The 27494-nt window shown below is 40.9% G+C and overlaps 1 protein-coding gene across 1 annotated transcript in view; it reads left to right on the top strand.

Annotated features, from left to right (window-relative positions):
- The window catches only part of cdh24b (cadherin 24, type 2b), a 159591-nt gene that overhangs the window by 9959 nt on the left and 122138 nt on the right, over positions 1–27494 (top strand). Inside the window, exon 2 of the mRNA XM_072364084.1 lies at positions 10092–10262. The gene's annotated coding sequence lies outside the window, so the exon portion shown is untranslated. The remainder of the gene's footprint in view (positions 1–10091; positions 10263–27494) is intronic.

The raw sequence follows: 27494 nt of genomic DNA, 5'->3' as shown, positions 1-27494 counted from the left end.
AAGGTTGATTGTTTTTTACAGTTTTGTCATTCGTCTCTTTACAAGTAGACTGTAAATTTTCTTTTTTCTATTCATTTATGAGCTGCTCACTGGGGAGCCGTGCTCAGTTCTTGGGAAGCAATTTCCCTCTCTCGGTCCTGCCCTAGAAATGCCTTCATACTTTTTATTATCATATTACTTTCCCCCCAGCATATTGTATCTGTACACTGATTCAAGCTATTTTTACACATACTGCAAGACTATTAATAAAAGCCTGAGTAATGTTGGTCTGAAAAGTGGAAATGGAGCATGAAAGAGGAGTTGAAAATTTAAAAGACTTTCTAGTAACTGATTTATAATAGATTGTTTAATGATCTAAAGCTGCTGTGTGGAAAGAATTAAAATACAACCTCTTGTATATTGCAGAAGAAATCTCTAAATAGCTCATTGTTCAGTATTACATAACTGACCCTGGGGTCATATTTTCTATACATGTGTAACTGCCACATTCATATATTATATCAGATTATTCCAGAAGACAACCAGATTCTCTTCCACTTGGCAGAGGGAGCTAAATATCTTATGCAGCTTGAGAACAGAGACAGGCAAGCTCAGATAGAGACATACATCAACTCACATGAGAAATGGAAAACGCTTTCAAAGTGTTCTTTTGGAATGAAATTTCAGATTTAATGTGTAGAGGTGAATTATTTTATCGTGATAAAACAGGGCACCCTAGTACAAACAAAAACTCTAGCCAGCTTTGAATTTCAAACAAATATGTTTTCTGCTTTTTGAAAATTGTAGACACACATATCACTTTAGAGTTATCGTCACCTGTTGGAATTAAACAAGCAGCACTCTCCAAAGTACAGCACACCAACTACATTTCTTTATAATATTAGGAAAACAGAAGACTTGTGCAGAGATCTACTGAAACATGTGCAAATACAAATGGAAATGAAGCGTACAAGGCAAAAATGGAGTTCATACAATTTTAACAATCTTGAAAGTCAATATTTGGTATGAGCTCCTTTATTCTCCAACACAGCCTGAACCCTCTCAAACAAGCTTTCTTGTCATTTCTTTAAGTAGTCTTTGGGAATAGTTCTCCAGGCTTCTTGAAGGACATCCCAAAGCTCTTCTTTGGATGTCAGCTGCCTGTTTCCCTTCCTTAAGAATGGCTTCTTGACAGCCACCCTTCCATGGAGACAATTTCTGATGAGGCTTCAGTGAACAGTAGATGGATCAGCTGGTCCAGATGCATCTCTTAGTACCTTGTTGGTACAAAAAATACAATTTAATATCTGTCAAGCTGTGCTATCTTTGCATTTTTTCTGGATGCAGCTAGATATAGATGCAACACAAGTTGTGGGTCTTTTTTGTGCTTGAATGAGTCAAAGGTCAGTGTTAAGTGGTGTGATAAACCAAAACCCAGATCATTTGTACAATGGTCATGTACAAAGGCTTACCTGAAAATAATGGGAAAAACAGCCAGTGCTCAAGGAAAAACTTTGAAAGACCTTCAGAAAGACTGGAGAAGTATTGTTCAAGACCACTTTAAAAGATAACAAGAAAGTCTGGCTGCTTGGAAGCAAAATATGAACAATGAGGGAGGTTCAGGACTTTTGCTCGTACTGTACACATTATGCTCTTACCCTGCACTGAGCTTTTGTTCACTTCATCCACACACATGGCTGCAGCACAGCTCATTCACTCCGGTAAGAACGTCCATCTTACTCAAAGTCGTCTTTCACGTTGTCAAAATCTGATAAATATCCTGCCATGTTGCATAAAACTAGCAGTAGCAAACTCTGTGTGAAGTTAGTCGACTGCCACAGAGCAAGGAGTAGATAAACTGTGCTCCAGGGGGGCGTGTGGATGAAGTCCTCCCAGTAGAGTGCCTGTGTAGAAATCCCTCCGTTAGCTCTCCTATAGCTGCAAGTAGCCACATAACAGCACCAATGAGCTATAGTACATGTTCGTTCATTCATTCGTGAAGTATTGGTGAAATAAAGACAGATAATGCCTTATTTAGAGGCTGCATTGTCTTTGCCCCGTTCACTCCGTTATATGGATCTCGAGTTATCTAAATAGCTTCCGAAGGAGGCCGACTTTCGTCAAACTGTATGACAGAAATAAGGTCTAGGTTGAAAAATACCGGAGTTCCCCTTTAATAAAACTTAATGTTCTAGCACTGATCACATTATATACCTTAATTCATATTGTATGGTAGGTTTGAAAATAAATGTGAGCCTGCCAGTCAACATCCCAAGTTACCATAACGTATCCTCTGTGATGTCAACATGGTAGGAAGCTACAAATGATTTCCTTACCCTCAACATGAAGCAGTCCTGACAGTGGAGCCTGTACCAGAGGTGTCCATTCAGCGGAGATCTGCAACCACACTCCTTTATAAAGCCTGATGCTGTGATACAAAACAGTTGACTATATTTCAAACTCAATGTCACACCACCTGATTTAATACTGAGTAAACACTGACAGATCTATTTATGTCAGCAGAGTTATCACCATGCACTAAAGATGCTTGGGTTGGAATTGAAGAGATATCCACATTTCTACCTGCATTACCTTTTTTTTTTCCCCTGCAAGATCTGTACAGAGCCAGCACTTTTCAATATTAACCCAGTTTTCCTGTGGCTCCCCTCTGTTTAAAACCATGAGTGACACATAATTTAAAAGCCGTCAGCAAACATGAATTTCAGCACAAAGCTGCAGGAACAGATTGTTCCTATAGCTGCTTGACGTCTCTCCTCATCCAGGAATAAATAAATCATAGGTTTATCCAAACATGATAATTGCATGTCATCATACACTCGTTGGCTGTTTGCTTCCCTGTTGCTAGTCGTTTGTGTGTTTTAAGGACTTTTATCTGGTGTGGTAGCATGTCCAAGTGTTTGTGCCATCTACGATCACATGCTGTGATGATGACTACACTGCCGATCGAGAGCTGACTCCCACAAACTGACTCATAAATTTTAAGACTATTTATGTCTTAAAATGTTCTCACGAGGACGACTCAAAAAGATAATTTTCCCCACCAATATGGTTGGCCCCGTATATTGGATGCCAATATACTAGATTAGTTCTGCTCTTCTACTTCTTGACAGTGCTTGATGTGTCTTAGGTGTGCCAGGGTGTTATCACTTCCTGTGGTCTCTGAACTACATAGAACACTTATATACTGTGTTCTTTTTTTTCTGCAGTCCCTTGGTATGCTTGTGCTTCAATATGCTGTAACATACAATATGGTAAATTTGGTGTAAAATGAGATATTCCTTTTATCTTTTACACGTGCAGTCACATCAAATAAAGAGAGTACAGCCTCTTTTAAATCCTAAAGTTAGTCATGTCCTTGCATGATAAAAAATAATCTGGTCTATTCGAGATCTCTGAATTATGTAAATACACCTTCAAGTAAATAAAACATTACAACTTTTCATTCTTTATTGAACAAAAACTAAGCCAAGATGTAGAAGCAATGCGTGACACGCTAAACACCCCTTGCGCAGCAGTAACTTGTAGTTGCTGTAAGTAATTATTTTCTTTTTGACTTTATCAAACTCTCACAACACTCGTCTTTACAATGTTGCTTAAATTCAGAGGTTGGCAGTCATTTGTTTATGCTCATCTCCCTTAAGGTTCCACCACAGCATTTCAGTCAGATTTAGGTCTGGACTCTGACTGGGTCACTGTGACACTTTGATTCTTTTCTTTTTCAGTCATTCTGTTGTAGATTTGCTGCAGTGTTTGGGATCATTGTCCTGTTGATGACCACCCAGTTTCATCCAAACAGATGTCAGACAGATGACCTCCTATTTGACTCGAAAATACTTGGGTATACAGGAGGAGTTCATGGTCGATGACTCAATGACTGCAAGGTGTCCAGGTCCTGTGGCTGCAGAACAAGCCCAAATCATCAGCCCTCCTCCACTGTGCTTGACAGTTGGTATGAGGTGTTTGTGCTGATATGCTGTGTTTGGTTTTCACCAAACGTGCTGCATTATGACCAAACATCTGGTCTCGTCTGTCCAAAGGACATTGTTGCAGTGTTGTGGTTTGTTCTGATTTAACTTTGCAAACCTAAGCTATGCTGCCATGTTGTTTTTAGAGAGAAGAGGCTTTCTCCTGCAGCCCTTCCAAACAAGCCATACTTGTTCAGTCTTTTTTTAATTGTTCTGTCATGAACAGAACAATTAAGATTATTGCTGATGTCTTTCTTCCTTGGCCTTCTGTTAACAGACACTTGAATGCTCCCCACCAGCAAACTGACAAAACTTCTGCTTTTATAGAGGTGCTCACACTTGCTGATGATCAGTTGATTTAATGAATTTGATAAGCAGCATCTGGCTGATTCTTGCCCGTAAGGTGTGCTTACTTTTTCACAAACCACTTCTGCACTTTTGTTGACAACATGTCATATGTTACATTTCATTCAAGATTGTATTTAACTAATTTAAGACCTAGGAAGGGGCAAATACTGGCTTTTATTGTGTCCCAACACATAAAACCTCAGAAGCCTGAAGCGTGTTACCTGCTCTTTTTTCTTTATTTGTCATAGTTGCAGGGGTACAGCTGGAGATCAAGCAAATGTGCAGGAGGGGCGTGGGTGTTCTGGTGTGACACATCTGGGTAAAGCGACATGAGGGGGTCCTGACAGATACAGGCTGAGTGAGAACTTGTTTCTGCTGTGCTCTGTCATGCAGAGGCTCCTTCCACATGCCTGCCTTCCTGCGTCTGCCTAACGCTTCTGATAGCTGTTACGTAACCTGAAGCTCATGTTTCTGTGTGTATATATATATATATACATACACATATACATATATGTGCTGATACTGGCGCAGGGTTGAAAGTGCAAGAATCTGTGCAGTGTCCTTAGAAATGTATACGTTTGTGAGATTATTAGAGTGAAAAAGTGAAAGATTTAGAGTGTGAGGTTAAAAGGACACAACAGAAGGGCGTATGAATGAAAGTGGCAGCGTCTGAGCTGCTTTACGCCTTTGCATGTGAAATGGAGAAAAAGGTTCAGTTGATGAATGAGAGCGTCAGTAGCAGCAGTGTCGTGTGACCGTGAGGAAGACAACGAGAGCATCGGTGAGACCAAATGATTTCCATTTTTGTTGAATTTAATTTGTTGCTTTTGCCAACATGTGCATCAAGGGCAGCTGGGAAGTTATTCTGCAAGAATGTGTGTATGGAAAGCTGACATTTTTTCACGCTTGCATAGGTGTAAGTGTTTGTGTGTGGGCTCCCAGTGGGGATTGTATTTCGGCCGGTGAAGCCTGACAGATAACAGCCCACCCGTGCTCGTCACATCTATTATTGAGAGGACGAGAAATTGATCGGCTCTAACGGTGAATGTTACCCTGCCTTCCTCAGCTACCTTTTCTCCTCTCACCACCACTGTGCCCCGTGCTTCATTTGTTCTCCATCCCTTCTTGCTGTCAGACTCCCTGCTGACCTTGTTTTCTGTCATTCTGTTACCATTGCCTTCCATCCTGAACCTTTGTCTTTCCCACTTTCCCGACAACTTTCTCTTGGATTTGAATTTTCTCTTTCTCTTGATCCATTTTTTTTAAGCCAAGCTTTAGGATGTAGACAACCACACTGTCTTAGTTTCTCTATTGCTTGCATGATTTGACTACTAGTTTTCTGGCAAGCTCTTCTCTGTTGAAGTTGTTGTTCCTCAGTGTATCAACACACCGATTCTTCTTCCCCCCTCAGAGTGCACAAATCCTTTTCACCCTCCTTCCCTGCCCCCCTGCGCTCTTCTCCTCATCAGCTAAAAATCACGACTCACCTTTGATTGCTCTCCCTTGGAGCTCTTCATCGCAGAAAGTCAAGTGTTTTATCTTTGTTGTCTTACAATGGAACTCACAACCACGTGCTGCTAGCCAACACGGATGTTTGCACCCTGAATATGCGGTACAGAGATGAAGAAAGCCTAATTTGAGCTCAATTCATCATCGCAAGATTGCCCTGCATTTATTGATAATTGCTTTTTTCCGTTTAAAGGAATGCCGTTTAAACCGTCAGTCGTGTAAACACGAGAGATGCAGCTGTTGCCGCAATTAACGTCTCACTTTCCCTAATGAAAGGATTAATCCGCCAGCAAATCTCTCGGCTTCCTTTCAAATGCCAAGCCCCCATTCAGCTCGCTGCCAGTGGAAGAAAGGCGGCCCGTGTCGAATAAAATGGGACTATCTATAACCAGAGCCAAAAGTCGTATTCATCGGCTCAGCCTGGTGTCACATCATCAGGGTCCCTTTACTGCTGTCGAACAAGAGAGACCCTTAACCAACTGCTGTTTGATGATTTCCTGAGTGCAGCCTTTGCAATCGTCTGTTCTCACAGCATGGCATCTCTACAGAGCCACCTCCTGTCCCCATTCTCCCAGCAGTCCCTATCTATCCAGAGCTCCGATCTCCGTGCTCAGCCCCCGAAAACACACCTTTGCCTCCTGTCAGAATCCTTCAGAATGGACAATATGGAGTGCTTTTCTTTCTGCAGACAGTTAAAAGTCACAAAGTGAATAGCTGTCTCCTGTTGGAATAAGACGTGTCTGGGTAGCCAGGAGTAAATGACAGCCTACTGAGAGTGGAGTAGAGCTTAGGCTAAATCTTTGAAGCCATTGATCACATTTATTGATCGGTCTTCTTTCTTGGCAACTCAGACACATAGGCACAGGTGTGAAGATGACGGTTAGATCATCTCCACAGCAAATGCTGTCATCATAACTGTCCTAGACTGGCCATTTGTCAGAGAGAAGAACCTCCCCTTGTTGTTGTGAACATTTAGCGGAGCTCAATTTCTGGATGCCAGTTGGTTTGTCTGTCTCAGTATGATTTAGGTCTGTTGTGTGTTTGAACTGTTTACAGTTCTGAGTGAAGCGCTTTGGTGAAGCATGTTGTTAGATCAGGCAGAGCATTATTATCACGCTTATATTACATGATCATTGACTTGTTTATGGCTGTGTGGCGTCCATTTGCCTTCAGGCAGGTGTAATTGTGTACACTGCCAATGTGCAAAGTGTTTTTGTTTGTTTATCCTCTGTTAGTCATCTGGAAACCATGGTCAACATATGAGCTTTGGGGGTTAAATTGGGCCAAGCTTTGCACACTTAATCAGAAGTGTTGATCTTTGGCAGTGAGCATTTTGTGACGAGTGGCGTCCCTAGCTATTTTTTTGGCAAGAATGCTACATTCACTGTTTTTTTCTATAGAAGCGACTTTCATTTTTTGGGTTGTGAGGAAAATGTGGTTGTTGATTTCGTTAAATCCAGTTTGTGCCACAGTACGTGTGGTCGTAGATTCGATACGTGGTTATGCAACATAACTGAGGAGGCTAATGTTGGCAGCTTTTTACTGATGCACGTTTATCTGCATGCTCTGCCTGATTTCAACGTAAACACATAGCACTACTGCAGCATTGCTTGCAATAGCTGCGGAAAAAAACCTAACCATCTTGCTTTTGCCTCTCTTAATCTTTTCTGATAAAGCTAGACAAAGACTTGCTTTCCTCGTCTAACAAATTTACGCCTCCTGTCGTTGTTGTTACAAATGACTCATACAAAGAGCTATCTCGTGCACATGTGTGCTGTTTTAGTTGGCAGTCACGTTCACATGAAAATCAGATGCAAGACAATTATAGATATGATTGTAAACAGTCACATTTGATTTGTGATAAATCTGCATATAGGACTGTGAACATAGCTGAAAAGCATCACACTTGCCAACAATATAAATGAATTACCCCAGCAGCTTATGATATCACAACTGCTGTGATCTGAAAAAATGTTGTTAAAACATAACACGAGCAATTGAACTAAAGTCCTTAAGTTTTTATGGGACAGTTGATGAACTTCGCCAACACTCACATTTATGACACCACATTATTTATGCAAATATCTGTCTAAGTGATTCCAAAAAAAATGATTACAATGTATTTTACTCATACCGCTCTGCTTTGTGTAGTAACTTTATCATATCAGATGGTTTATGAGGTTTCCTTTGTACTGTCCCCAAACATGACCATGTGTGGCTCAACTCCCTGTTTTCTCAACCAGACATTGCAGATGGAGTTGATAGATTCCTTTTTAATGTAATAATCAAAAAAGAACCATAAATATTGATACATTAATATAATCTCCTCCTTCTCATAGCTGCTATAAAGTCCAGTTCTTCTTTTAATGTGTATTTTTTCCTGCCACCGTTGCTAATGGTAACATGATTGTCAACTCCAAAATCACTTGAGATTATTTTGTCGCCTCCTGTCCAGGTCTTGTTTTTTTTAGCAGTAAAATAATGACTACATAGTAAAACTCATTGTTATATTTTGTTTTGCAGAACACATCTTTTTTTGGTCCCATTTCTGTCTTTTCATCTCTATGAAATAAAAGGCCCTGTTACGATCTTGTCTCCTAAAGCTCTTAATCAGTTTTTTTTTCTTTGAGCTCTTTGTGGGTTTCAGACAAGATAAATAAGCTCACCATGTATTTTAGAATACAGCATGACCTGCTGTGAGTCACCAGAATTTGATTTGATCTCATGCATTATTGTCATGTTGATGGTGCAGGATGGCATAATGAAATCCTTCCAATGAGATAGAAATGTGTCACTCGATTCATCCTCCTCTTGTAAGCTCTTTGCTTGCATGTGAATTTCACCAGAACTTAAAGTAGCAACGCCAGATTTTTTTTCTGGGTCCAGACCATTGCAGGATTGGCCAAAAACAATAATGGTGATAATGTAGGAACCTCTATAGAAAATATAAAAAATATAGTAAGATATGAAAAATGGTATTAGTCAAATGACTCTTCAGTTTCAAATGCTGTTTTTTCTCAAAACACAAGTTTAATGAGGTAAAGACATATAGTGTAACCTTAACTGGAATACATTCTTTTTACAATGCAACCATCACCCTCATCAATGCCATTTTCCTGGATACATTGGCTACGTTAACGCTATGTTAACGCTATGTTAACGCTATGTTAACGCTTCACCTTACACATATACTTCTTGGTTGTCTCTAGACCATAACGTCACATGGTTAGGGTTAGAAATCAAGAATATTTGAGTAAGGTTAGAAAACAATCTTGGTCTTGGTTGAAAAATATTCTTAATACAAATAAACAGTCACATTGATGGACGCCATTTTTGTAATTCACATGCAGTTGGTCACTCGACCACTAGATGTCTCATATTCTACAAACAGCAGAAGGACAGTCTTGTATATGCATGCATTTACACTGTACATTTATAAATGCATACACATGATTACACATTCATATTCATTTCAGCATATTTCAAAAAGTGCAATTTCAAAAAAAGGTCTAAACATAGACGTTGCATGCCCAATCTCCTCTGGCAGAATGTCCCAGAGTGATGAAGCCCAGTACAGAAAAAGCTTGGTCACCCAACTTGGTTAGTTTTCAGTCTGCATCTTTGAATCTCTCTAAACTCTTTGAAGGATCTCATTTGGGGTTGAACATTTAGTGATATATTCAGGAGGCAATCTTCAGCATGCCTTAAAAGTGATCCTTAGAATCTTAATGTTAGGTGATTAATGTATACCTAAAAAGATCTACAAGGAGGTTGCAATTGCTGCCATTATTATAGTGTTACCTGTTTTAAATGATTTTTTTCATGTGTTATTAACACAGTACAGATATTTCATTTGTTAAAAATATTACCATCAATAACAATATGTTTGATAATTCTAACAGACAAATTCAAGCGTCTTATGTGTGTTTATTGAACTTGACATGACTTGCAGCCTTAGGTAGGAATGGTTGATCTGGCCAAACATCATGTGAAACACCTTTTTTTTTACAGTGTCATTTGTCTGGCATGTAGGCCTCTGTTTACAAAAAAAAGGAACTAGGTCACTGGAAATCATCTTTAAGATTTAACTGCCTCCCCAGTGAGCCTCTCGTCTTGTGGACATTCCCTAACTCCACTGATTTGTACTCCAGTGGGTGACAGTAGTTAGATATTTCACTTCACGCTTGATTTGGTTGCATTTATACTCTGCTCTGCAGCCTTGGTGGGTCTGGCTCTGCAGCAAATAATACAGTTCTCCATCTATTGCAGGTTCTCATTGGAGTGCACAAAGGAAGCAGATCTGCTGTACAGCAGAACCACAACTACTGCTGTCAGCTGCAGTCAAAGACAGTGCTGTCAGTCTGCAGGACAACAGACTTACTGGGCGTAGAGTTGGATGACATCAAAGACCACCACAGCAGTGGTCTGTGCTGCCTGCAGGTAGGAAAATATCTACATAGAATACTTACATAGTACCAATCTGAAAATTGGGTCAAGATTGAAATTCTCCACAATATAAGATTGTCTGTTTGACCTGTTTCACAGTACCCTAACCAGTCAAACAAGCAAATGGAGGCTAGTTTCAATCACATTAGTCATGTTAGTTGTGAAAACATGAAAAAGGTCACCTTTAAAACTTTGATCTGATATAAAAGATGGCTCTCCTCTGTCCTGCTCATACCACTACATTGAACTCATATATTTGGCTTCAATTAACTCTGTTCTGCACTGTTATTAGTATATTGATTGTCTTTTAAGAGCTTTGGCAAAAGAGCCTAGACCTCAAAGGTTCACTGTTAAGTGGCCTTTCTCTTGTTTAAATTATTGTCTCTGTGGCTGTGAACCTTTAATTCAAATTCATGGTTCAAGGATCCGTAGGCTCCTTTCTTTTTTTCTGTTCAATTTGCATACATCATTGCAGCAGCCTCTGTGGTGTGTGTCAGGTACTGAAATAAGCATTACAGGTTACAACTGGGACTGATTTCGTGCCGAGGCAGTCACAGCGACAGAGGGACTTTTATCTGAGCTTTGATTGATGTATGTCTAAGAGTTTGAGTCTCGCGTGCAGTCTGTTGTGCTTTGGTGAAAAGAGGTGATATTCAAAGGAGAAGATTAAGTGGCAGCTGCCGTACAGACTCATAAACAGTAACTGTCTTGATCCTTGGCACGCATACATCATTGTCATGGCCATTGTATCACTACCTACTTCTCCACAATCCCTCTGTCTATTATAATTTTAAACTCTTCCTTTGGCCTCAGCAGTAGCCAGCTCTTCTTAAAGCCCAAGATTACACAACAACTCTTCTCCATATCTCAACCTCTTCATCTCTCACTCTCTGGCTCTCTCTTTACTAATCCAAGTGTCTTATCTCTCAGCGTGGACTATCTCCCAACTGTCTAATTCTTCCTCTCTCTGTCCGCCCCCCTCCCCGCCACTTTCAATGTGTTTTGTTCCCTGTCACCTTGTCTTTAACCCTCTTTTCACGTTTGCAGCTTCAGATTGAGTTTATTGGTATGACAGGCAATCATCAGCAGAAGCTGCAAAGCTTAATGGGTGGCAGCGCGCACCCGCACGTGCACCCTGGTTTCCGTAGTTGAGTAGAAAGCAATGCAAACAGACACACACAAACACACAGCCTCTTTCACAACTGAGTGAGCATCCATTCCCAGTGTGCTGCGTTCTGTTTTCATAAAGGAAGAGGGAAGGAGGAAAAGCAGTCGGCTCGGACTTCAGCAGATAGTAACTAATGAATGTCTGATTAGGTCATTAGTCTGGTACTTCATAGCCTGGCAACTCCACAGTCGTAGCTGTTTAATTTTTTACTTTAGACCAACCTCACGTACACAACCGACCCGCAAAACTCCTACATCAGTCACAAGAAATAAGAATAAAAATGATCGTGTTTTGAGCAAGGCAGTATGATACTGTTCTGGAACACTTACAGGCTGCTTTGTACAGATTTTTCTTTTTCCATCCATCCATTTTCTATACCCGCTTAATCCAACTGTCGGGTCGTGGGGGGGCTGGAGCCTATCCCAGCGGTCATCGGGCGAGAGGCAGAGTAGATTTTTCTTTTTTCCCCCCCTAAATTCATCAAGTCCTTTGTCTTAAAATCTCTGGTCTCAGCAGACCCACAGCTATGTATGAACAACTACGAGTCTCTGCTAGACATAATCACCCTGCCAGCTCCATGCAATAAAAATCTCTATGAGTGACATTTTCATGCAGAGTGTCCACTGATTTCTTTGGTGGAATTTAAGTAAGAATGGATGTTGAGTTGAGATTGAAGTAAATAAATATTTAAAAATTTGTGAACATGTTGAAAGTTACTCATATGATCCTTGTGTACATTTAATAACAAACACATTCAGTAAAAATTTGAGATCAAGACTTGTCGACAAAGACAATAACAAATTCAGGCTTGAATTGATTCATATTTCAAAGAATATTTTGCTTCAAATTCTTACTCTTTGTATTCAAAATTATATCTTATTTTCTAAAAGAAATGTACCTGTCCCGTTAAAAGTTAATGCGTTGCAGTAGTTTAATCGGTAAAAGGACTCAGATTGATTCACTGGCTGATTGCTAATCAGCCAGCCACTCAATTCTATCTTTAGTCACACATAAAAAACAAGGTAAATTTCAGAGCTCTCCAAATGGCCAAGGAGTTTAAAAAGCTGCAAGTAGCTGTCAGACTATGAGGATGGCTTGTTTTGAGCAGGAAAATGAGTCAACCGAATGGAATTGAAGAGTCAAAAATGAACAAGTAGAGGAGAGGAAGATGGAGAGGAAGATAAGATGAAAGGTGGTGATGGGGGGTAGCTGTCCTAAATGAGAACAGTAACCTGTGGAGGGCGATAAGAGCTGGCAGATGGATAGAGCGATAAATAGACAGATGGGTAGTTAGATAGATGGAGGAGGCTGCTTTTCTGAGATGGAGAGGCTGGGAGAAATGATGGGCAGATAGGGTAAAGAGATAAAGCAGAAGACAGGCGCAACTTTCTCCCCGTGCAAGCACTTTCGGGCTCAGTCTTGTTTTTCCATGTTTGGCTCTGCAGTCGGTCAGCCCTCTTACTATCCTCTCTCCTACATTTGGCCTCTGTCCCCCACCGTCACTCTGCCTCCTTCTCTCCCTTGCTGTCTTCGTCTCAGCCACCGCCGCGCTCATGGGATATTTTTAATAGAATTAGGCTGCTCTTGTTATCAGTGGAGCGGGTAGCCACGGAGTGAGGCGAGATTGAAACAGCGATTTCCAATTTGAGATTGTGTCACACACATCCACCCGTGCTCAGATAGCATCAACGAATCACCGCCACCATCTCCCTCACTCACTTTGCCTCTCTTTTGACTCTCTCTCTGTCTCCCCCACTCTTTCAGACATCTCTCGCCAAGATATTTTAGCTTTGCCCGGGCCTTCCTCACATGCACGACTACTTCTAAATGCATACATGCCCCCTCTCTGTCGCACCCGATTCACTGGCTTCTCTTGACAGTTTATCTCCCTGTCTCTTTGGCTCTCATCTGGGGCGCATACAGAACACTTCCCTCTTTCTTCTCTCGAGCCCTGTCCTCGGACTCACTTAGTACCTCCAAATGCAGCTCCGCTTCCACAGTTTCCTCGCCATTTTTACACTCAGCGTTCATGTCTTTCCCACTCCTCCCACACTTGCTTCCACCTCTCCCTTTGCTTTCTCTCCTCTCCTGTTATTTCGCATCTCTGCTCCCACACCACCTCCGCGTCCTCCGCCTCCCTTTCTCATTTCATCTCGTCCAGTGTCACTCTTCATATCCCCCATGAATATTTCTCCTCCCTTTATCCTTCAATCTCTTGCTCCCTCACCTCATCCGTTCTTCTCTGCTGCCTCAAGGCGTATGATCCCTTTGACTTGTCTTGTCAAGACTTTGGATTTCTGTCTTACCTCTGGAGATACATATTGTGTGTTTGTGCGGTACAGTCTGTGCGAGTTTGACTATGAGCTGGTGCTGGAGAGGGGAAATTGCTCTTACTGCGCACTGTGTGCGCATGTGGGTGGGTGTTTGTCAGGTTATTTGCTGGTTTCCACGGCCAGGGGGTATTCACCACAATGCCACAACACCACTTTCTGAAACAGGCAGACAGAAGTGTTGCTTTGCATGCTGCTCTTCTTTTATTTGGCAAGTCAGTGCAGCAACCTCCAATCTCCCTCTCCATTTAACAGTTTGTCCTTCTCCATGCCAGCGTTTCTCACTTCACATTAAATGCCAAATTCACAATGTGTGAACTTTTCCTTTAGCGGATGATTTTTTTTAAAAAAGGGAATGCAAAATTTGCCTTTGTGTTTGTGTCTTTGTACTCCACCTCCTCCACTCTCCCCTTCAGAAACAAAAGGAAAAAGAAAAAAAAAAAACTCTCAATTCTTAGCAACCTTTGTCAAAGTTTGCACTCTATGCACGGAAGCAGAAAATTGAAACGGACAGGTCCAAGGTCTGATTTGTCAAACGATTGTGTACATAAAAGAAGAAATGAAACTTCATACAGGCACTGGCTTTTTGAATTATTCAATACCTCAACATAAAGGTTAAAAGTTCAAAGATCATTTGTAACTCCAAAATAACTTGCATAATGTAAGCACAGGCACGTTGTATACACCCACAGGCATACATGGATGAACAAATGCTGCACAAGAGTAACCTTAGTCTCGTATTGTTTTCAGCTACACCTGAACTGGTATCATTAAATGCACCACCATGTCAGTAGATGTCCCTTGAAGCTTACTAAGAGGTGGAAAGAGTTTTGTCTTTTTCTTTTTTCTTGGCTGTCAAGCACCCGCATGTACCTGTGTGGGCAACAGAAAGCGAAGACAAAACACTGTTGATATGTTTCTCTGTGTGTTTAAATGATTCTGCTGAACTGCTTCATGAGTTAGCGGGAAACAAACACTGCTCTGAGACAAAAACTCTTCACTTATTTGCATTTGGTCAACTACTGGTCAAAGTAGATATTAAGGCTTTGCCCTGAGGATGCTCAAGGCTTTTACTCAAGTCGGAGAGTGAAGAGGAAGCACCATGGGGTGGTGGGGGATTAAACAGTATAGGCTTCCTTTACAGCTACTCTACTTTTAAATTTCCGACCATTAGTGTATGCATGTGATTGTATAACAAGTCCTGTTTTGGACAGAAGACTCTCACATCCTCATGAATTTTCTCTCAGTCTTTCTTTCCTTTTTTTCTTATGTTCAAGCATTCACTTTTTCATATGTTTTAAAAGCCCCTGAGAAAGCAAGTACGTGGAGATTGAGAGCAGAGGCTTTGTATGAATACTATTTTCAAGGCTGTACTTAATTTAAAAGTATTTGATTAACTTTTTCAAATGCTTCCTGTAAGATACCCAGTTCTATGTTAAAGAGATAGTTCAGAACTTTGTGAAATGTTGTCTTTTTAGGCCAGAATATCTCCAAGCCTTTTCTTTATGCTCAGAGTTTATTCTCATTTTGTTTCAAAAGGGTGAGTCACACTCACTGTAAAGCCACACCATAAAAAGCCCAAATCACCTTTACACCTTTACAATGAAGAAACCAGGTTTGAATTAGCAATTACAGTATTGAATTCTAGCTACAGTTTTGGATGGTAGGATTGCAACCATTTTTTCAAAGGTTTGACACTTTTGCATTTGCTTTTTGTTTTCATATATATATATATATATATATATATATATATATATATATATATATATATATGTATATATATATATATACATATTATGGCATGCCGTTCAGGAAATTAATCTTTGAATATATGGAGATATTCAGAGTTTCATTCAATATATTCAAAGTTTCATTCCATATATTCAAGGTTCATTCAATATATTCAGAGTTTCATTCCATATATTCAAGGTTCATTCAATATATTCAGAGTTTCATTCCATATATTCAAGGTTCATTCAATATATTCAAGGTTCATTCCATATATTCAGAGTTTCATTCCATATATTCAGGTTCATTCAATATATTCAAAGTTTCATATATATATATATATATATATATTTTTTTTTTTACCAAATGGGAAATATTCTTCTCAGATATTTTTCACAACTTTACTAAGCAGGCTGGAGCACAAGAGTTTTAGAATTCAATGACTCCAGTAGTTCTAGCCCATGGGATCCCTGTAAAGAGAACTGCACAGGATATTCAGCCATAATAAGGAAGAGTCCAAATCACAGGGAGCAGAAATGTTCAGTTTAAAGAGAAGTGTTAACTGCGTAGGGAAGAACTGTTTAACATTTCACAACTTCACCCTAAGTTAAATCGCAAGATAACACATCAGGAATTGCAGCTTTGAGTTCCAAACTCTAAGGGGCAAAAACAGGAGCTTGATACAGTGTTTCCATATGTTCTAACAAAGTAATGTTTTCTTTATTGCTGTGATTTAATAGGATAAGTAACCTTAAAACAACAGTTCTCAAAAGCTCTATGGATTCTCTTGTATTTTTAGAGATACTTACATTAAAATGACACTGTTAGCAAGCTCGGCTAACATTTGCTGGTTTGCATAGCTGTGCAACTTGCACGACATTAACTTTAGCTGTTGGTGATAAAAGCTACTGCAGCAGTAATAGATGTCTCATGTGACTGGATTGGTGAGGTTGCAACCTTTTGAGTTGATGAATTTAATGAAATTAAGTTTTCTTTGCTGACATTTCCTGAGCTGGGAACAGGAGGTAGGGAGAACTGTTTATGTACACTGTTGAATGTATTAGAATTGTTTTACATTACATATTACAAATATAATTACATTTGAGTAAGGCTGAAACTGTCAGAAAACGGCAGGACACAGATGCAGGGTTTTCAAAATAAGTCAGTTTATTTATATAAACCACTTATGAGTCTCTAGGTCAGAGAAATCAAGGGGCTGTGAAATACTAACACTATCCTCAATAACTATAATGGGGTTAGTGTGACTATAAAACTTTATACAAACAAAACACACTCCACTCCAGGAGGAAAACTGAAAGAGCTATACAAGATTACAAAATAACTAAATGCTCTCTTCTAAAGAGGCGATACAAAATCAGAGACGCTCTCCTGCTAAACGGAGGCACTATGAACAATTACAAAAAAACAAATCTCTCCTCTAACGGAAGCACTATGAAAACTTAAAAGAAACTAAAACGCAATCACTCCTTTAACAGAGGAGCTATGAAACTTTAACAAACAAAAGATCATTCCTTATGGAGGAAACCAAACAGGCTGTGAATCTAGACGAAGCTAGACTATGGCTATGGATCAAAAGTTAACAAACAAAAACCACTCTGATGGAGGGAACGCTTTCTCGCAAGGTCATGGAATCAAGGCTGTGGATAACAAGGCAGGCCAGGGTAACGAACTCTCACAAGAACTGTTACGAAGACACTGGCACGGGACAGAGGGAGACGCAGACTATAAATACACATGAGGGAAAATGGGGAACAGGTGGAAACACTGGGATCAGGGAAGACAATCAGACTGGTGACACATGAGGAAGGGCAAGTGACCTGAAACAAGAGGGAAGGTTAATCTTTCAAAATAAAACAGGAAATGATGAGACAAGACAAGGTACAAAACAAAATACCTCACCGGGTCATGACAGAAACCTGCAAAACATGACATTTTTATTCAATACTAACTGCAAATGTTGGTAGGTTGTTGCTTTCCCAATGCATTGCCAGATCAGATTGACAGTTTCCAGCCCAATCACATCTTAGAACCCGCCCAATCCAATGAAAAACAGCCCAAAGCACCAAGTTGCCAGACACCCGTGTAAACCATTAAAATCATAACACGTGCAATAGAAAACACTCGTAAGTATCCAGAGCTTCATATCTGCATCAAATAACCACACATCAATGATAGATAAATAGGTTTTTGCAAATTACAACCAACAGGAGTGCAGTAAATCAACCATAGGCTACACAAATTGCAAGATGAACCTCTGGCATCCTAGAGCCAGGCCCAGATTAGTAACAGCTGCACGTAAAACGGTGCACTTTTAAGCCCGTGTAGGTGTAATCAATTTCATTATTTACATAAAAAATGACCCGTATGAGGACTACTTGCAAAACAATTTAAAACAAAAAAAATAATATGCATCAACACTGAGAAGATCAACAAGCCCCAGGTAAGTACCGACAAACCTGTTGTGTTTCTGTGATTGGTACTTCACACATATACAGAGGAGCTTGGTAAGTGATATATCGGTTGTTCTCTATCCTCCAGATAGAGAGAATATGGAGACTCACCAACATCTTCCTTTAACTCCTCACTGAAATGTGCTGCCAGAACAAATGTGATAACAGCTGTACACTTTGTCCTCTGCATTTTGAAAACTCCCATCTCCTCTTGGAGTATATCTGACAAATCCTGAACAGCATTGATGGAAGTGTGGCAGGCAGCGTAGGTTGCAATCCAAAGTTCACAACGTTTTTGGTCATCTTTGACTGTGCCTTGTCCTACACCAGATCCCACCGGTACAGCAAAAGATTTCACACTCAGCACTCAGAGGGACTCTTTTTTTTTTGTGGCGCTATGTTCTTTCAGATCATTAAGTTGAGCTCTTATTTCTGTGTTACAATATTTGCAGTGGGCTTTACAGTAGTCTCCTGGATTAAGGTCTTAAGTTCAGGGTCGGTCTCCCATTCCTTCCTGTAGGATTTCTTATATTTTACCCACTTTGGCATGATGCTAACTTAACTCGGCAAGCCACTTCAAATTCAGCGCGGCTACAGTGCATTTGCTGAACTGACGTCACTTAAGTTGCCAAATGAAATTAATACGGAAAACCGCCCAATCTGGCAACACTGACTATGACCCATTTCCATAGTAAAATGACCCCTTTCTTGAGGGGATCCAGTAATAGAGGTGTAGGGGGTCATATGAATTGTTAGATAACCACTATTTGATCCTCAAAGAAAAAGGGGCACATGCCCACCTGCCAGATTGCAAAAAAGAGGGGTATGATCAAATGGTAGGATAGATGGGAGGTATTGGGATTTTACCCGAGTTTGGCTTGTGAGAATATCTTAGCGTTATCGATATCAGCCCAAAATTCAATGATGTGAGATGGTTTGAATGAACTTCCAGTTTTTTCCCTCTTCTCATTCTATGAATGAAAACAAGTGAGCACATTGTTTCACATGGCAGGTCAAAATTAAAATATACACATGATGACTTGCTAAACTTAACAGGAAAAAATTCCTAATGTAATCGAATACACACATCTAGATGCACTCGCTTCATTAATAACACACTGAGTAAGCTGTTAAGCAATGAATGATTAGCTTCCGATGAGGGTGATTTGATTACACCGGTCGTTTGTCCTCAGATATTTTACCCTCTACCTCTCCGTCTGTCTCTCTCCTGTTTCCCCTCCCACTGTGGCAATCCATTTCCCTTTGAAAGTGACACTTTAAAAGGCTGATAGCTCTTTGGCTGAGTCTCATAGCCTCAGATCGATGGCTGGAGGAGAGGAGCTTTGAGGTACCACGAGGTACATGGGAGTTGAAGTCAACACACAAGGTGAAGATGTTGTTCGATTTGTTGCCACCACATGATACTCATGTGTCTGCAGATGGGAATCAGATGCCCAATAACATTTCTTAGATTTTTCAGCTGTTGCTCTGAAACCAGGTGAGACCATGTTTTCTTAATGGAGGACAGGTTATTTGTGGAACTCACTTAACTGTGGAGATAAAAGGAAACACATGCAAACACAACAAATGGTAGAAAGTCATTCTCATGGAACTTCATAGCTCCAGCAATCTTTTCACTTATGTTAATTACACGGGACAACATGATGGTTAAAAGGAAGACAAAAATGTACCTTGTCTTGTGATGAAAGTTCCCTCGGCACCCCTTTTTCTCCTGCTGTTTCTTATTGCTACAATGTTTTCCCTGAAATATTAGTTAGCATTCAGAGTGCATATTTTGGCTCCTATAATTACTCTACTTATTTTGTTCAGCTCACTGCATCTGAGCAAAGTTGCTGTGAAAATAGAACCTATTTTTATTTTGACAATGGGTGCTGAGGCGTGCAGCTGAATGCACTGAGCTGAAGATGCAGCAACATGCAGCGAAGTCTGGCTGTGCGCAGCCTGCATCTTGCAACCAATCCTTTTTACCAGTTACCAGTGATCTATCCACACCAACTGGCTCCAGTTCAGCTCCTGTTGAGCCTCCCAGGGGAGGAGGTCCAATCCAGATCGGCGGCTTTCCTCCCCAAAGCAGGCTTGGCTTGGACCCAGTATGCAGCCAATCTGAAAGCTGTGGAGCATGGGTGGATAATTATCCAGGGGTAAAGCCCACCTTGAGCTGCAATGACTGGCATAGGGAAGGAGGAGCAAAGGCTCCCTTGAGGGTCTGAAAAGGAGCGGAGCCAAAGCAGTCAGCCAAGCCTTTTACCACACCGTCTCCATACACCCCCTGGCTTGTCACGCAACCAAACCATGGAATCAAGGACATGACGTTTGGGGGAGTACAGCACACACACACACGTAGTTTCCCATCTGAGACACAATGTCCCCAACTCTGGAACTTTTATCCTCACATTCACATGTGAAGTATCTCCCGCAGTATAAATGGCAGATCAGGCCATGTTAAAGTGTGAACAGTATAAATATTCATCAGTCAGAGAGCAGCAGTGTGGAGGAGAGGCAGTGAAAGATCTCAGAGGGAAACTGAGTTATTTTTTCTTTTTTTGATAATCTCACTGCTGTGAAACAGTATTATTGTGTCAGAACATTTGCTCCTCTGCAGTTGAAAATGTCATTGCTGTTACTCTCGGTTAAATCTTAAAACCAACTATTGCCATAAGGACTCTTTGTCCTGGACTTTAAAAGACCAGACTAGTGGCTTTGTGAAGCTCCTTTCAGTGTTGTTTCTCACAGACCCAGAAAGATAAAATGCAGGCTTTTAGTCCACTTTCATACAGCCAGATGACGCTTCGCCTCCTGCTGGTCACACCCCACAGGCACTGGATTGTGACCCAGCATGCCAGGCCTCCGGGCCTCTCCTCTTTTCTCTTTCCTGTGAGCGTGCTCTCCTCATATCTCTCCATCTCCCTGAGTCCTTATCACAAAAACACAGCACACCATATTTTAATCATGCCCTCGAATAGAAGACACTTTTCCAATTAATGGAACTGCCGCTGTGATGCACTGTAACTCTGTGAAGCTGCAATGCGCAATCAGCCCAATAAGCCACTGCTTGATGTACGACTGTCTCACATGTTTTCAATGTGAACGAGATGGTTTTTGAAATGGAGAAATCTGCACTGAAAGAAAGCCTGTTGGTGAGGCAGCAAAGAGGGGAAAGTGAATGGGTAATGCTCTGGTGAAGCTGCTGAGTGGCCAACACTGGGTGTCTGTGGTTAAACTGGGCAGCTTTCAACCATGAATATTTGGAATTGTGTGAATGTGAAGCGCAATTTTGCTTAGAAAGAACATGCACACTCAGCAAAAAGCTACCGGGGGAGAATATTAAAGGGTCAAAAGCTGTTGTCATCAGGTGACATCAAAATCTGTCAATGGGTCACACAGCAGAGAGCCTTCTTTTCTTCCCAGGGCGGCAGGTGTGGTTTTCAACAAAGAGGATTTTGAGTTCTCTTGCCTCGCAACACAAATAATGAAAAGAACTTTAGGAATGAATGGAAGCAGAGTCTCTCTTGCCTTGTATTGGCACTTTATTTTTGGGATATATTTCTCACTGTGTATTTATAACTCTGGGCTCACTCCAGCTTAGATGGGAGACCTATCATTTTTCACAGAGACACAACCCACCAACACATAGCAGGCTTGGGGAGATGTTATGTTTTTTGTGTGTGTTATTATATTTTGATGAGATGACATGTCGTTTGTATTCAGATGCAAACATATTTATTATAGAGGGGTGTTCAGTTCGTCACCTGCATGTGTTCATGCATCCAGTGTGGCGTAACACTCAAAAGGATAGATCCCTCCTCAAACTTCAGCTCTCATGCGACTTGTGTACCTCACAGCTTGCCTGCTTTTGGCTCTGTATATTAACTCGCCCTCCAACTTCATCAATCAGCCCGACACCAATCAGCCAGGAGCGCGTGCGTAACATGTTTATGAAATAAAATAATTTTCCGGTGCCTCACCAGTCTCAGAAATATGCTGCGCATTTTGTACCTGGCTCTCTGCTGCAGACACACTCCTTTAAACAGAATTAAGAGGGAATTGGCTTCTCTCCTACACTGACAGGGAAGGTTGAACGGGCGTATTAACCAGATGTAATTGAATGTAGAAGCAACACTGCACAGTTTAGCATAGGTTTAACTCTTGCACTGCTGCTCGTTTCTATCAAATTCTGAAAAAGAAACTGATGAAGTTGTTTTGCTGGTCTGGAAATATTTAGAGTTTTGGGCTTGTGAGACCAACTGTGATCAACTCAGCTCATTGCTATTTATCAAGAATGACAGGCGTCGAGGGAAAAAAAGGCAACACCTGAGCGTGAGCAATGGAGCTGTCTTATTACTCATGGTTAGGAAACCAACTGGGTGTTTACTAGGGTTCTTTTCTAAAAATGACAGAAAAAAGCACCAGCAATTAATTTGTTTTCTGTTTTATCCCTGCATGTTTCACACATTTGGGGGAAGATTTAATTATTTTAAAGGATAAATACAAGGGTAAGACTATGTGGAAAAAAGCAGATGTTGGATTTAAAACATCTCGAGAGAATTTTTCAGTTTTCTTGCTCTTTGGCTCCTCCAACGGTTATGGGATGTAACACTACTGTCGTAAAAAACGATCCCTTCACATGTACATCTGTGCACATGAATTTCCTTATTGGGCTGACAAAACACGTCCAGAGGCCACCAAAAATGTCAAGAGATATGGTCGGATATTGTTGAATGACCTGACAAGAATAAGAGATACTTTATATGCTGTGATATACAGTATGTGATGAACAAGCATGCTCACAGAAACTACAGCTGAAAAGATGAATCCTCTAGTTAATATGTGTTATAGTTAGCTTTTTCTGATTTTTTTCACACAATTCCATATATTCATGGTTGTTCACTTTCCCCTCTTTGCTGCCTCACCAACAGGCTTTCTTTCAGTGTAGATTTCTCCATTTCAAAAACTATCTTGTTCACATTGAAAACATGTGAGACAGTCCTACATCAAGCAGTGGCTTATTGGGCATTGCAGTTTCATAGAGTTACAGTGCATCACAAGGGCGGCTGTAGCCCAAGAGGAAGTCGCCCATCAATTGGAAGGTTGGTGGTTCGACTCTGGCTTCCCCGGGCTACATGTCGAAGCGTCTTTGGGCAAGACACTGAACCCCACGTTGCCTACCGATGTATCCATCGATGTATGAATGTGTGTATGAATGGTTAGAAAGCACGTAGTTATGTGTAGACTTCTGACATGCTGTATGAGTGTGTGCGAATGGGTGAATGTGGCATGTAGTGTTAGAAGCGCTTTGAGTGGTCAGTTAGACTAGAAAAGTGCTATACAAGTACAGTCCATTTACCATCACAGCGGCAATTCCATTAATTGGAAAAGTGTCTTCTATTCGAGGACATCTATTCGATGGTAAAACAAATCATAACACCTCTATTACCATGCTTAACAGTTGGTAAGAAGACTTATGGACAGTTATCTCCACTTTGGTCTTGCCTGCCCAAAGGCAAAGACTGGAAGTTTATGCTCTCCCCATTGTGGACCCAGGTCAAAGGAGCAATTTGAGAACACATATTTACCTATTGACTGCTGGGATAGGCTCCAGCCCACCCGCTACCCGACTGACGGATTGACGGTATAGAAAATGGATGGATGGATATTTACCTATTGTGAGGTTGTGTAAATATTAAAAAAGATAAGGACTGAACTACAAAAGAAGGTAGAGAGAAAGGAAGAACGAAGGGGAGGCATGGCTGTGAATGAGAACGTGGATAAAAGTACTCTAATTGTTCCAAAGGGAATTTGACTTACACACGAATAGGTTATGCAATACATAATATACGATCGACAAGAGAGAAGAGTAGAAAGAGCCAGAAAGTGGATAGAGGAGTTGTGGGTTGGAAAGAGATAAAGACAGTAAAAGTACGAGAGACAGAGAATAAGAGGTCTCCTATGTCTCCATTTCCACAGAACCACAATCTGAGCTAGTTTCTACCAATTACATTCATGTCAGTGTGTGTCCTGGATTCAAAATGCAACAACAGCCTCGAGGGGCCTTCACTCTCCTGGTACACGCTCAACATCTCTCAATGCCTGCCTGCCTGCCACTCCAACATCACACACACACACACACACAGACATGCACCCACACACGGAGATGCTGTATATGTGCATATCACATTCACACACATTATAATCTCATCACTCCCTCTAGCTTTGTCTCTCTTTGTCACCCACACACACTCACTCAGACACCCACCCACCTTCCAACCAGCCAAATGCTTTCCCACCCAGCATCCGCTTACACACACACACACGCACAAGCACTTAAGCACGTACACTAACACTTACACACGCACACACACACACTTAGGCACACTAAAATCTACTCTCCTCTGTCACTCCCCTCCACTGTTGTCCACTTCCATTCTTTTTCACTCTTCTCCCGAGGCTCTCCATCCATCCATCCATCCATCCATCCATCCATCCATCCACCCTTACATCTCTCATGCTGTCTGTACACACACACACACACACCCTGCTGCACTGGTGCATTTCTTTCTTTCATGTGGCCTCTTCTCCTCTTAGATGATAGTAATAAAGCTAATGAGTGGCATAGATGGAAATGAGGGATGGCTCTTATTGATAAACGTGTCTGTGACAGACACCTAGACATACAGCCTTCATTAGTGGTAACAATAACAGCAACACTTAGGCTTTATTTTAATGAAAAAGACTAGTTGCAGCCAGTCATTTGATCTAGAGGGGGATGAGAAAGTTGGAAAAAAAAGACTGACAGGGGTTGGGTTTGATGTCAAAGCAGAGAGGCAAAGGGATTATGCAAGGGGAAGCTGGATAGACTTACAGAAAAAGAAATTGAGAAACTGAAAAAAAAAAAGGGAGACATGAGGTGAAGTGGAAAATGTGAGAGGCATGGGCCCTGAGAGTGCTGTGGAAACAGCATTACGAGGCGTTTGAGAGAAGCATGGACAATTAGAACACTTTTATTGACTGAAAATATGAATAAATCATTTACAACTTACTGTATGTGTGGGGAAAAGGGGAAGTGAGAGTTATGAGGCAGAGATGGGACAACAAGAAAGGACATGGAAGCATGGGAAGGAAACTACGTGAGCAGGGAGAAAACCCATTTTGAAGAGTTGCGTCATTCAAATAATCAGAACTAACCAAATTCTGTCATTTTTGACAAGAAGAATTTAATTAAAACTGTGAAGAGTGGAGCTGCATAGATCTAAATATTCTGTGCTACAGCGTTAATTAATCTTAAATTATTAATCTTTGCTTTGGTGTTTGATGCAGTTTTCATGTGATGTTAACTCATATTTTGGGTTTTAATGCCTAAAATGGAATGGGGATACTGTAATGGTGGGTTAGATATATTATTTGCTAGTTTAACCGTTGAATTACTGCTAAAATCATCCCTAATTGCAACATATTCACAGGTAAAGACTAACAAGCTAAGATAGGGCTAGTGCTGATAGGTAGCATTTGTGCGCCCTCTTCTTTCTCTTATTTTCTATTTTGCCTGAGCTTTTCCAGAAAATGTATCTATGCCAATTTCTTCCACTCAATTATTAGCAATGCAATGCAAACTGATTTCATGCATAATTTTTGCCCTATTAAATAACAGAGCCTTTGCTCTGGGTAATTCCAAGACCTCACTGCTAACCGTTTTAATCAGAACTCCTCTGTTCAAATATATCACACATACACATAAACAGTTTACGGTGAGGTCTGTGGATTATTCACACAGACAAAAATCCACTTCCTGAAATTTCAGCAACCACTCAAAACACAACTGGATTAATCTCCAATATGCTGTACCGTAAGCAGGATTACCAGACACAAGACGTAGTAAGAATTTCATGTAGTTGTGACTGTGAAGTGAGAAAGCAGCGAGATCCATCATGATTACATGATTACACTTTTACATATAAGGTGATTCGTGGCACGGCAGTAACAATTAAAAATACAAGTTTTGACATTTACCAGGACACACTGTGCGTGTATTTGGATAGGTTCACATTTATCAAGTGAGCAAATGAATATGCATCTCAGAGGTCATATCTCTTTTCATCAGTGTGTTTTTTGTGCGTCAGCATCAGAAGGCAGTCACGTCTGTGCCTTTATGAGCCTTTATTGACAGTCTTGATTAAGCAGTGCAACGGCTCCACATCCAAAGCCGCTAATCATATTGTCAAGGCGCGCAACAAACATGCTAACAAAGCGGTGAGACAGGTCTGGGATCACACTAATGACATCATTACTCATAATAACACAACAAGCTTTCCCTATGCCCTTTGTCTTTCTGCCGCTGTTACGAAAACTGAAAAAAACAAAAAAAACAACAACAAGGTAAACATGAAAAATCACTGTCTGTATCTGCACCTTGTGTGTATGGCATCATGGGAGAAAGAATATATACATGCAATAATGCAATCACGCTATACCTGACAAAAAAAAACAAAAAACATAAAGACAGAAAAGAAGGGTAGAAGTAAATGGAAATAAGGGTGAAGGAAAGTGAGGAGAGGTGAAGTCTTACAGTTGAAAGATGTAAAAGAGGGGAGGCCAGGCAAGAGGTAGGGAGTCGAATATTGATAAGCGCTGTAGTTGTAATGTCTGAAAATGAGGAACAGGAGGGAAAAAAGAGAGCAGCAAAAAGACAGACAAGAGCATCAGACGACACCTGGGGTGGCTTAATGACTGAGAGATGCTCCTGGGTGGCGACTGCAGCAGCTGCCCTGAATTTTTTATATTTGGCTTCACGGTGAGATGTCTGACAGACACCATGATAAGTCTCACCCGTGCTCCTTTGGGAGCCGCCTTTCATTAGTTGTCTCCTGACCTGAGGTGAGAGCGGCAGGGTGACGAAGTCAGGTGGAAATAAAAGCCGAAAGTGTTTTGAGAGAGTGGGCCAACAGAAAGTTAATATACTGAAGAAGTTGTGAGTGTATTTATGGTCCCCCTAAAAATAAAATCATTCAGTCTTTGCTGTTGGGAGCTGTTATGATGGATTTTGGGTAATGGAGTTTTGATGGATGAGTGGCGTCTAACTAGTGCCGGGGTCTAAGAGGAGGAAGGATACGATTGACTGCTGTACACCAATATCTGACCGCCAGAAATAATAGCATCTCTTGTTTCTGGTTCTCCATACCCACTATGTTTAATTTTCTTGCTAGATTGTTTAGGTATGTAATATCGAATACCTCATAACCTTTTATAAGTGCTATAAAGCGACCGCAAACCCTCGGAGAGAAAACCACCGAGGAATCTGAAATCTACTTTCCCTGTGATCTCAAACATCCAAATTCCCTTTTGGCCATCCCTCTTTAAAGACTCTGATAAGGCGAGGTAGAATGATAATGTTTTCGTCTCTAACATCCCTTTGGTAAACATTGCCGTTAGGATCAATTAACCAGCGGCTAATGAGCAAAGGGGGGTCTGCCTCGATATTGCACCATTGTTCATTGGCGATTTTTAATTAATGGGT

Source organism: Leuresthes tenuis, unplaced genomic scaffold (genome assembly GCF_036924035.1).
Source record: "Leuresthes tenuis unplaced genomic scaffold, fLeuTen1.0.hap1 SCAF_14, whole genome shotgun sequence".
NCBI lineage: Eukaryota > Metazoa > Chordata > Actinopteri > Atheriniformes > Atherinopsidae > Leuresthes > Leuresthes tenuis.
This window is presented reverse-complemented; position numbering and strand designations above follow the sequence as displayed.